The sequence below is a fragment of the Lampetra fluviatilis genome, chromosome 27, assembly GCF_964198595.1.
Source record: "Lampetra fluviatilis chromosome 27, kcLamFluv1.1, whole genome shotgun sequence".
Classification (NCBI taxonomy): Eukaryota; Metazoa; Chordata; class Hyperoartia; order Petromyzontiformes; family Petromyzontidae; genus Lampetra; species Lampetra fluviatilis.
In genome coordinates, this window is record NC_136301.1 from 10,388,229 (window position 1) to 10,397,674 (window position 9,446).

Consider the following 9,446-nt stretch of genomic DNA (forward strand, 5'->3'; position numbering starts at 1 on the left):
TGTCACCCGAGATACTAAGTGGGTGTTTGTCACCCGAGATACTAAGTGGGTGTTTGTCACCCGAGATACAAAGTAGGTGTTAGTCACCTGTGAACGAGTTGGATAAAATAAAGAGTGTGTTACCCGTGAAGTCGTCTCCCGCCGAGTTACTACATTACACATAGCTAAGAACCCTCTCTCTTGCCTGTCTGTAAGGGGGAGGGGGGCAAGGAGGGGTGGGGGGAGGGGTGGGGGGCACGATTACGTAATCACGTGTGAATATTTACATGGTTTGCGGGTAAGGTTGGCTACGTACGGTGCGAAAGAAGTTCAACATACATACGAATACGTGTGATGCTTGCTAACAGCACTTGCCCCAACAGTCTGTTATCAGTATACGGGGTATCTATATCAATTGTGTGTACGTGTGTGTGTTTTTGTTGGGTGCGTGTGACTAAATGCATTCGTCTGTGCAAAATAAGTTAATCAGACACAACACCATCATCGTCATCATCATCCAAATCATCATCCTCATCAACATTAGCACCATCATCACCATAATCATCAATATCATCGTCATCATCATAAATTATTATCCTACCGATTTATTGAAATATATTGAGATCATCATCATTAAGAACACCACCAACATTACAGTCGTCAAGCCACTGCTAATGCACGATGTTCACCCTTGCACGTGTCCGTCAATAACCACGATCTCTCGTTTACACGGCCACCACGATTCCCGCGTTAACAAAGTCGACAACGAACGGAGGTTGGCGGAGGATGAGGGAGAGATGGACACAGCCAAGGCAGCAGGAGGTGGAGTTACTGAGAGGTCAGACACGCCCAGTTGCTCAGAGGTCAGACACGCCGAGTGGCTCAGAGGTCAGACACTGCGAGTGACTCAGAGGTCAAACACGCCCAGTGGGTCAAAGGTCAAAAACGCCCAGTGGGTCAGAGGTAAGAAACGCCGAGTGAGTCAGAGGTCAGACACGCCGAGTGGGTCAGAAGTCACACACGCCCAGTGGCTCAGAGGTCAGACACGCCGAGTGGGTCAAAGGTCAGACACGCCGAGTGACTCAGAGGTCAGACACGCCGAGTGGCTCAGAGGTCAGACACGCCGAGTGACTCAGAGGTCAAACACGCCCAGTGTCTCGGAGGTCAAACACGCCCAGTGGGTCAAAGGTCAAACACGCCCAGTGGGTCAGGGGTCAGACACGCCGAGTGGGTCAGAGGTCAGACACGCCGAGTGGGTCAGAGGTCAGACACGCCGAGTGGGTCAGAGGTCAGACACGCCCAGTGGCCTAGAGGTCAGACACGCCGATGAAGGCCGGCAAGGCGCACCAGGGGGTGGGTGGACAGCACGACCACGCCAGTCGCCGTTGTGGACTCCCCAATGCTGATGTTTACACACCGCACCAGGTACTTATTTAAGGCTGAGTCGACCTAGGGTGAGGCCTAGCACCGGTTCACATGTTCGCCTCCTACACCAAAGACAAAGATCCCCCGTATAGCCTTCAACAGACTTTTGGGGCAAGCGCTGTTTGCGAGTAGCAACTATGAAGGCCGGCACGGCAAACGAGGGCCAACACCACCACCACCACCACATGACGTCCACGACAAAACTACTCTACTCTCTCCCTGTCTCTGCCTCCCCACCACTCCCCGCGTCTCTACTGGACATCTGTGAAAAGGAGTTTAATAGCTCTCTCCCACCCCATCTCCCCCATCTTTCCCACCCCATCTCTCTCATTCCATTTGCCCCCCCCCACATCTCTCCAACCCATCTCTGACCCCATCTCCCCCCCCCCATCTCTCTCTCCATCTCTCTCACCCCATCTATCCCCCCATCTCCAACCCCATCTCTCACCCCATCTCTCCCCCCAACTCTCTCCCCATCTCTCCAACCCATCTCTTCCACCCTATATCTCCCACACCGCCCACCCCCATATCTCTCCCCATCGCTCTCCTCCCATCTCTCTCGCCCCATCTCCCACCCCATCTCTCTCCCATCTCTCACCCGCCTCCACCCCATCTCTCCCCACATCTCTCCCCCCATCTCTCTCCCCATCTCTCTCTCCCCATCTATCTCCTCCCATCTCTCCCCCCATCTCTCTCCCCATCTTCCACACCATCTCCCACCCCATCTCTCACCCCATCTCTCCCCCATCTCTCTCCCCATCTCTCTCTCCCCATCTCTCTCCTCCCATCTCTCCCCCCATCTCTCTCCCCCCATCTCTCCCCCCATCTCTCTCCCCATCTCTCTCTCCCCATCTCTCTCCCCATCTCTCTCTCCCCATCTTCCACCCCATCTCTCCACCCATCTCTCTCCCATCTCTCTCTCCCCATCTCTCTCTCCCTATCTCTCTCCTCCCATGTCCCACCCCATTTCTCCCCCCATCTCTCTCCCCATCTCTCTCTCCCCATCTCCCACCCCATCTCTCCCCCCATCTCTCTCCCCCATCTCTCTCTCCCCATCTCTCTCCCCATCTCTCTCCCCCCATCTCCCACCCCATCTCTCCCCCCATCTCTCTCCCGATCTCTCTCCCCCCCGCCTCCACCCTATCTCTCCCCGCCGTCAGTCGAGCTCCGCGGCCGAGCCCGTCCGCCTGTCCCCGATGGCGCCCCTCAGGCAGAGGACGTCGCGGAAGGCGGCGCGAAAGTGGCGGTTGAGCAGCGCGTATAGGAACGGGTTCACCGCCGAGCTCGCGTAGCCCATCCACATGGTGACCTCCAGCGCCACGGCGACGGCGACGCTCGTCACGCCGGGCGTCGTGGTGACCACCACCACGAAGGGCAGCCACGCGAACATGAAGACGCCGATGATGGCACCGAGGGTCTTGGCCGCGTTGTGTTCTCGTTTCATATTGGACCACGCGGATTTGCTGTTGCTGGTGGTGGTGTTGGCTTGGATCTGCCGCGCCTGCCTGCGAGCCACCACGTAGATCTTGGCGTAGACGCCGATGACGGTGACGAGCGAGACGAGGTAGGTGGTCTCGCCGAAGAAGAAGTGGAAGCCCACGCTCACGAAGAACGAACAGTCGTCCGGGCAGCCCACGCGCTCGATGACGCCGCGCGACCACGTGGGCACCAGGCTGATGAGGGTGGGCGCCGTGAAGAGGGCCGCTCCGAGCCAGCAGAGCACCAGCATCAGCCCCAAGGTGCGGTTCGTCACCCTGCGGCGGGCGGGCGGGGTGGTTGGGTCGGGTGAGTGGCGGCTCAGCGGCTGGCGTGGCTGTGTTGCCTCCGAAACGTCGTGATTTTTGTTTTTATTTTATTTTATTTTCATTAATTTTGATGTTTTACCTACGTGACTTTACCGGAAAAAAACTAAGAATTATGGGAACCCGGCAAGTTCTGGGATAGACTCGTTAACATTCTCACCCCCCCCCCCATACCCCCCAAGCAAGGCCGTACTTATAATATATATTGGGGGGGGGGGACACATCCCCCCCCCCAATAAATATTAAAATATGCTCAAAATGTCCCCTCCCCCCAATATATTGCAAAAAAATAGATTTATATTCATATGATTGTGGTTATGGTTGTACTTTATTAATCCCGAATCTCTGCCATTACATACAATGAAACAAGAAAAGGTAAAAAAGAAAGAACTGAGCAATTTAATACAATACACTATTAGACATTATTGTAAAAAAAATATTTTAAAAAGTCAATCCTATGTTAGTGATTTTTTTACGATTTTAGGCAGGAAATGGCAGGAAATTCGTTTTCAAATTTAGATTTTTTTTCATGGGGCGGGGGGGGGGGGGACCCCCAGACCCCCTGGAAGATTTTGTCCCCCCCAATGTTGACTCCACGGCTATGGCCTTGCCCCCAAGACAAAGATCCTCCGTGCAGCCTATGAACAGACTGTTGGCGAAAGTGCTTTCGTTGAGTGCCTATGAAGGCCGGGCACGGCAAACGAGGTGATTGGTGAGCCATCACCACGCCCTGGAAAGTGCTTTTAGAGCTGCTACGTTTACAGCGGCTCTACATTTACACGCGACGATGACCCACTTCGTTGAGCTATCATTTGTGGCCAGGTCGCTTCTGAAGAAGAGCGACATCGCTCAGTGGGCCTTACCTGGTCAAATTAAAATCAATTCGTTTTAGGAAGGGGACTCTCACAGCATCTCTACACATCTGGGTTACAGGCAGCCACGTGCAGCCGCGTAGCCACCAAACAAAGACAAAGATCCCCGTGTAGCCTTAACAGACTGTTGGGGCAAGTGCTGTTATCGAGCACCTATGAAGGTCGGCATGGCACACGAGGGGGTGGGTGGCCAGCACCACGCCCGGCCGCCTTGCTTCACGAGTGGCGAAGTTTACACATCGCATTATGTTACTCATTTTTAGGCTGAGTCGACCGAGGAGAGGCCCAGTACCGAATCAGATACTCGTCACTGGTGTTGGTGGCCGTGAGCGGGAATCGAACTCGGGACCGGTTCTAAGCTCTCCCGATATCTGAATCGGTTCCCCGGCTTTTCCCTCCCCCCAAGGTCCACTCGAATCGCCGTTTAACTCTCCCGGCAACAAGAATAAGAGTCGGTGGAGAAGCCATTGGGCGTTGCAGCAGCGACGTTTTGAAACAACCCATCGCACCCCCTCTCTGTCAAAAACATTTTCCGACGCCGAAGATTGGTGCTGGATACAACCGCATTGGCAAACTGTGATTTGTAACCCTGATGCTGACCACCGACAGTTCTGTTTTAAATGTGCAACGTTATTGAGAGACTGATGTCGTCTGGAATTGTTGTTGTTGTTTTACTGCCTTGACAAATATTGCATTTAGTTATTGAAAAATCGCAGGAATGTATGTACTCGTGCAGTTCGTAGTCATATTTTTTATGCTCATGTATTTAGTTAATTTTAATGACTTGCTTACCTATAATATACTTTTAACTTTGTATTGTGGTTGTAACTTCATGGTCAGCCCCTACTGGACATCTGCGAAAAGAGCTTTATGTCTGGGTATTTGTATTGCTTGTCGTTGTAAAACTAAAAACGATTAAACTAATAAACTTTTTTTCTTCTCCCAGGTAAGGCCCCGCTGGGCAAAACGTAGTTCTTTCTCAGAAATGATAGTTCACCGAAGTGGCTTATCGTGTCGAAATGTATTGCGGGCAAATACTCTAAACGCGTGTTTCTAAATGTGGAGGGGAAAACCGGAGGACCCCGAGGAAAAATACACGCGAGCACGGGGAGAGAGAGACACGCAGACTCCAAATATACAACAGCAGGCGTCAGGGTCGGGATTGAACCCACGACGACCTCCTGTATACCAGGCGAGGTAGTTAACATCTCCTAAAAAGATTCATAGCTCATCGGGGTTTTCCCAGCCCAAATAAATATTCAGTTTCCGATTCTGACCGAGCGTCCCCCACCCCCCCCCCCCCCCCCAATGAGCGCCCTGTTTTCGAGCGCGTTAAACACGCGAAGTGGGGAGACAAAGGCGGCCGGGCGTAGCGGCGGCTTGCGGTGGTACGGGTGGAGGGCGTTTTCGGAAAAAGTGCAGTGCCATTCGGTAACGCTGCGGTCTTAAAACGACAGCGACAGAAGATCATCGATTACATTATCGATCATCGATTTTCGAAGCAGCCGGATCATTATCCGGTGGCTTCGGGGGGAGGGGGAAGGGGGGCACCGGATATTCATGATTACCACATCGTTAATTTAATTTAAATAGCAAATGTTTTGCACATTTTTTAACAACATGTTTTTACGCGTTGTTATGTATATGTTTATTTTTGTGTGCTTTACATTCGTTTATTGTGTGAAATCGGCCTAAATAAACGTAACAAAATTGACCAAAATAAATATCCTACTGTAAAAAGGTACCTATTTTCTCTCATTTCGAAGACTCCGGATGGGGTTCTGTGAGCAGTGCCGGATTATCCGCGTAGCAAAAGTAGCTACAAATGTAGCTACGGGCCCCGCACGTTCAAGGGTCCCGCGCTAAACACTTTCAAGCTATCAATTCCGGTTCAGTGATTCTGCACTTGCTCTATTGCTATAGTACTATACCACCTCATACTTTTATGAACGACTGGGTGTGTAAGGTTAGCGATTCGTCGTATTGTCTGGCTGTATAGCAAATGGAAAAATACAATTACTTCACTATGCAAGTAAAAAAATTGTGTTTTCATATTTCGGGCCCCTTTATAGCATATGCTACAGGCCCCGCACTAGCTCAATCCGGCACTCGCTGTGAGTTCGTACCACTCCGCTCTTGCTTCAACAACAACATCAACAACAACATCAACAACAACATCGCTGGACTGGGGATTACAGCTTCCGGAGCAGTTTCGCCGGATCGGCCCAGCACCGCCGGATAAAGTTGGATGCCGGATAATCGATGCATATATCTATATTCTGTATACTGTGTGTTTGTATACGGTATATATAACATTTACAATATATAATCGGCCCTTTATAGCACATGGTGAGCTATGAAGAAGGGCCGTCGCCCGAAACGTCGCCTATTATTTATTTTCGAGAAATGCCCATTTAAATGTTTATATATATATGAGAGTTGTAATCGATATATTGATATACTTGTTAAACAATACACGAACACATTCAGCATATATTTTATATTCTTTCGTGCAATTTTCCCTTCCTTCAAATCACATGGCTCTATGAAGAAGCGCAACTGCTCGAAACATCGCCTACTAAATGTACGTTTAACGTAATGGCCCATGTATATATATGCATGTTTGTATTTTATATACATAGATAATTTGTGATATATATTTACATGTAAGTACATTTATAGATTGTCTTAGGGATTGGTCATTTGATCATAGCACCAGTGGCCTATTCGTCCCTTGTAAGGCCACAAAGACAAAGGCCCCCCATATAGCCTTTATCAGACTGTTGGGGCAAGTGCTGCTAGCGGGTAGCACCTATGAAGGCCGGCACGGCGCGGAAGGGGGATCGGTGGTCAGCAACGCGCCCGGACGCCTTTGTCTCCCTCGCGGCGACGTCTACACACCGCACCAGTTACTCATTTGAGGTTGAGTCGACCTAGGGCAGGCCCAGCAACGGTTCAGCGGTCACTGGGTGTTGGTCGTCGTGAACGACTATTGAACTTGGGCCGCCGGGTTCGGAAATGCAGCGCGCTAACCGCTGCACCACCGCTCCCCCCCCCACACACACGCGGTGGTGTTGTTACTGACGACCCTATTGAGTTTGTTGTTGTTGTTGTAGTTTGTCAGTGGTTGTTGTGCCCAGTGGTGTAATTACGACATTATCAGTGACGTAGTGACGGCAATGGGTCAGGTGGGAGTCCCGATGTTGGGATCTGTCTCGCACGGGGGCACCTGGAGGCGATTATGCATCGCGGCCTCCTCTTGCTCTAATAGCATCATCGTTACGCTCACGGTCTCCATCATTTAACGCTGTGGGTGGCGCTCCTTCTTCGCAAAGATGCAACCGCTACAGTTCCGTAGTGGTAACCTCTTTGCAATATAATTGACGCCCGTATCGAATGCAAACAATATCCCAGAAACGGAGTTCTACGTCCAATGTTATTTTACTCAGGTTACACGGTGCTTGTCAAGGGGGCCACAGCTCGTAGCTTTGGCCCCACGGTGCCTAGGAGATGTTAACTACCTCGCCTGGTATACAGGAGGTCGTGGGTTCGATTCCAGCCCTGACGCCTGCTGCTGTATATTTTGAGTGTACGCGTGTCTCTCTCTCCCCGTGGTCGCGTGGATTTTTATGCAGGTCCTACGGTTATTTCCTCCACATAAAAAAAACATGCGTTTAGAGTACGTATGTATGCTGAAATTCTTTCGCACAGTACGTAACCAAAGAAAAAAATATTAACTATTTTTATTTTTCCAGGTAAGGTCCACTGAGCTGTTTTGCTATTTTACAAAAGCGACCTGGCCACAAACTGACAGCTCAACGAAGTGGCTTATCACGTGGACATTTATAGCAGCCACAAAGTCTACTAAACGCGTGACGTTGATTCTAAACGCAGAGGTCGCTTCTGATAAAAAAAAAAAGATCTACATAGCTCAGCGAGCCTTACCTGGTAAATACAAAAACATCGGTTTAGTTATACTCTTTGGATCTTTTGGTAAAGTCACGTAGGTAAAAAATAAAATAAATCACAACGTTTCGGGCTTGTGTTGCGCCCGAAACGTCTTGATTTATTTCATTTTCCACCTACGTGACTTTACCGAAAGAACCAAAGATTATGGATTCCTGCATTCACGAAAGCTTCGAATCACGATTGGTTTAGTTCTAGCTGCGCTATTGGTGCTAGCACCGCTGCCGGCTGCGGCTCTTTACCGTGCCGGGTAGCGGAGCGGGTCGCAGATGGCCACGTGCCGGTCGTAGGCGATGGCGCCCACGTGGAAGATCGACGAGGTGGTGAGCGTGTAGTCAACGAAGTACGCCACGTGGCACAGCACCTCGTCGAAGAACCAGCACTGGTAGACGGTGCCCAGCATCCTCACGGGCATGATGAGGAGGCCGATGAGGAGGTCGGACACGGCGAGCGAGAGTGCGAGCGCGTTGGCGCGCGTGCGCAGCTGGCGCGACGAGGCGACGGCGCCGACGATGAGAAGGTTGCCGAGGACCGTGGCCACGATGGAGACGGTGATGATGGTGAGGATGATGGAGCGGTCCACGGCGGGGAGGTACGGGCCCGTGCAGTTGAGGTTGTTGAATTGGACCTTGCAGCTGCTGCCGCCGCCGCCACCGCCGCTGCTGCTGCTGTTTCGGGTCATGGTGACTAGAGGTTGTTGAGAGGTGGTGGAGGTGGTGGCTACGCAGGTGGCGGGGCGAGGGGGGGGGCTGTGAGCGGTGGGGCAGTGGTTAGCGCGCTGCGCTACGAACCCGGCGAACCGGGGTCGACACATCGCTCACGTCAACACGAGTGACGGTTATCTGAACCAGGCATCGCCTAGGTCGACTCAGCCTGAAATGAGTACCCGGTGCAGCGTGTAAACGTCGCCACTAGAGAGACAAAGGCGACCGGGCGTGGTGTTGGCCACCCAGCCCCTCGTGTGCCGTGCCGGCCTTCATAGGTGCTGCTCGCTAACAGCACTTGCCCCAACAGTCTGTTACAGGCGTTTACTGGGAAATCTTTGCCTTGTTTTGTATAGGTGAGAGATTTGGTGGTTGAGTGGTTTGGTGAGTGAGGTAGGTGAGCAGCCAGCGCTGGCAATAATTGCCCGAGCTCTGCGGTCCTCTATGTAGGTGAAGGTGCTATCGATCGAGTGGTGAGTGTGTTCACACGTGCGGGAGAAAACCGGAGCACCCGGAGAAGATTCACGCGTGCAATGGGTCAACGCTCTTATCCCGTACGTATGGAACAGATGGAGATTAGTACGCACTTGCTGTACTGCCTCCTTCTGGCGAGCCAGGGTGCATGGCATCGCAACTCACACGGGAAGGGAGTTCATCTGTCTGATCCACCAACCCTGAGTGTGTGCTCCACCCACCCT

At 51.7% G+C, this 9,446-nt stretch overlaps 1 pseudogene; it reads right to left on the minus strand.

Annotated features, from left to right (window-relative positions):
- Window positions 1–2,560: 2,560 nt before the first annotated feature.
- On the minus strand, window positions 2,561–8,726 carry LOC144942479 (trace amine-associated receptor 365 pseudogene; annotated as a pseudogene).
- Between the last annotated feature and the right edge of the window lie 720 nt (window positions 8,727–9,446).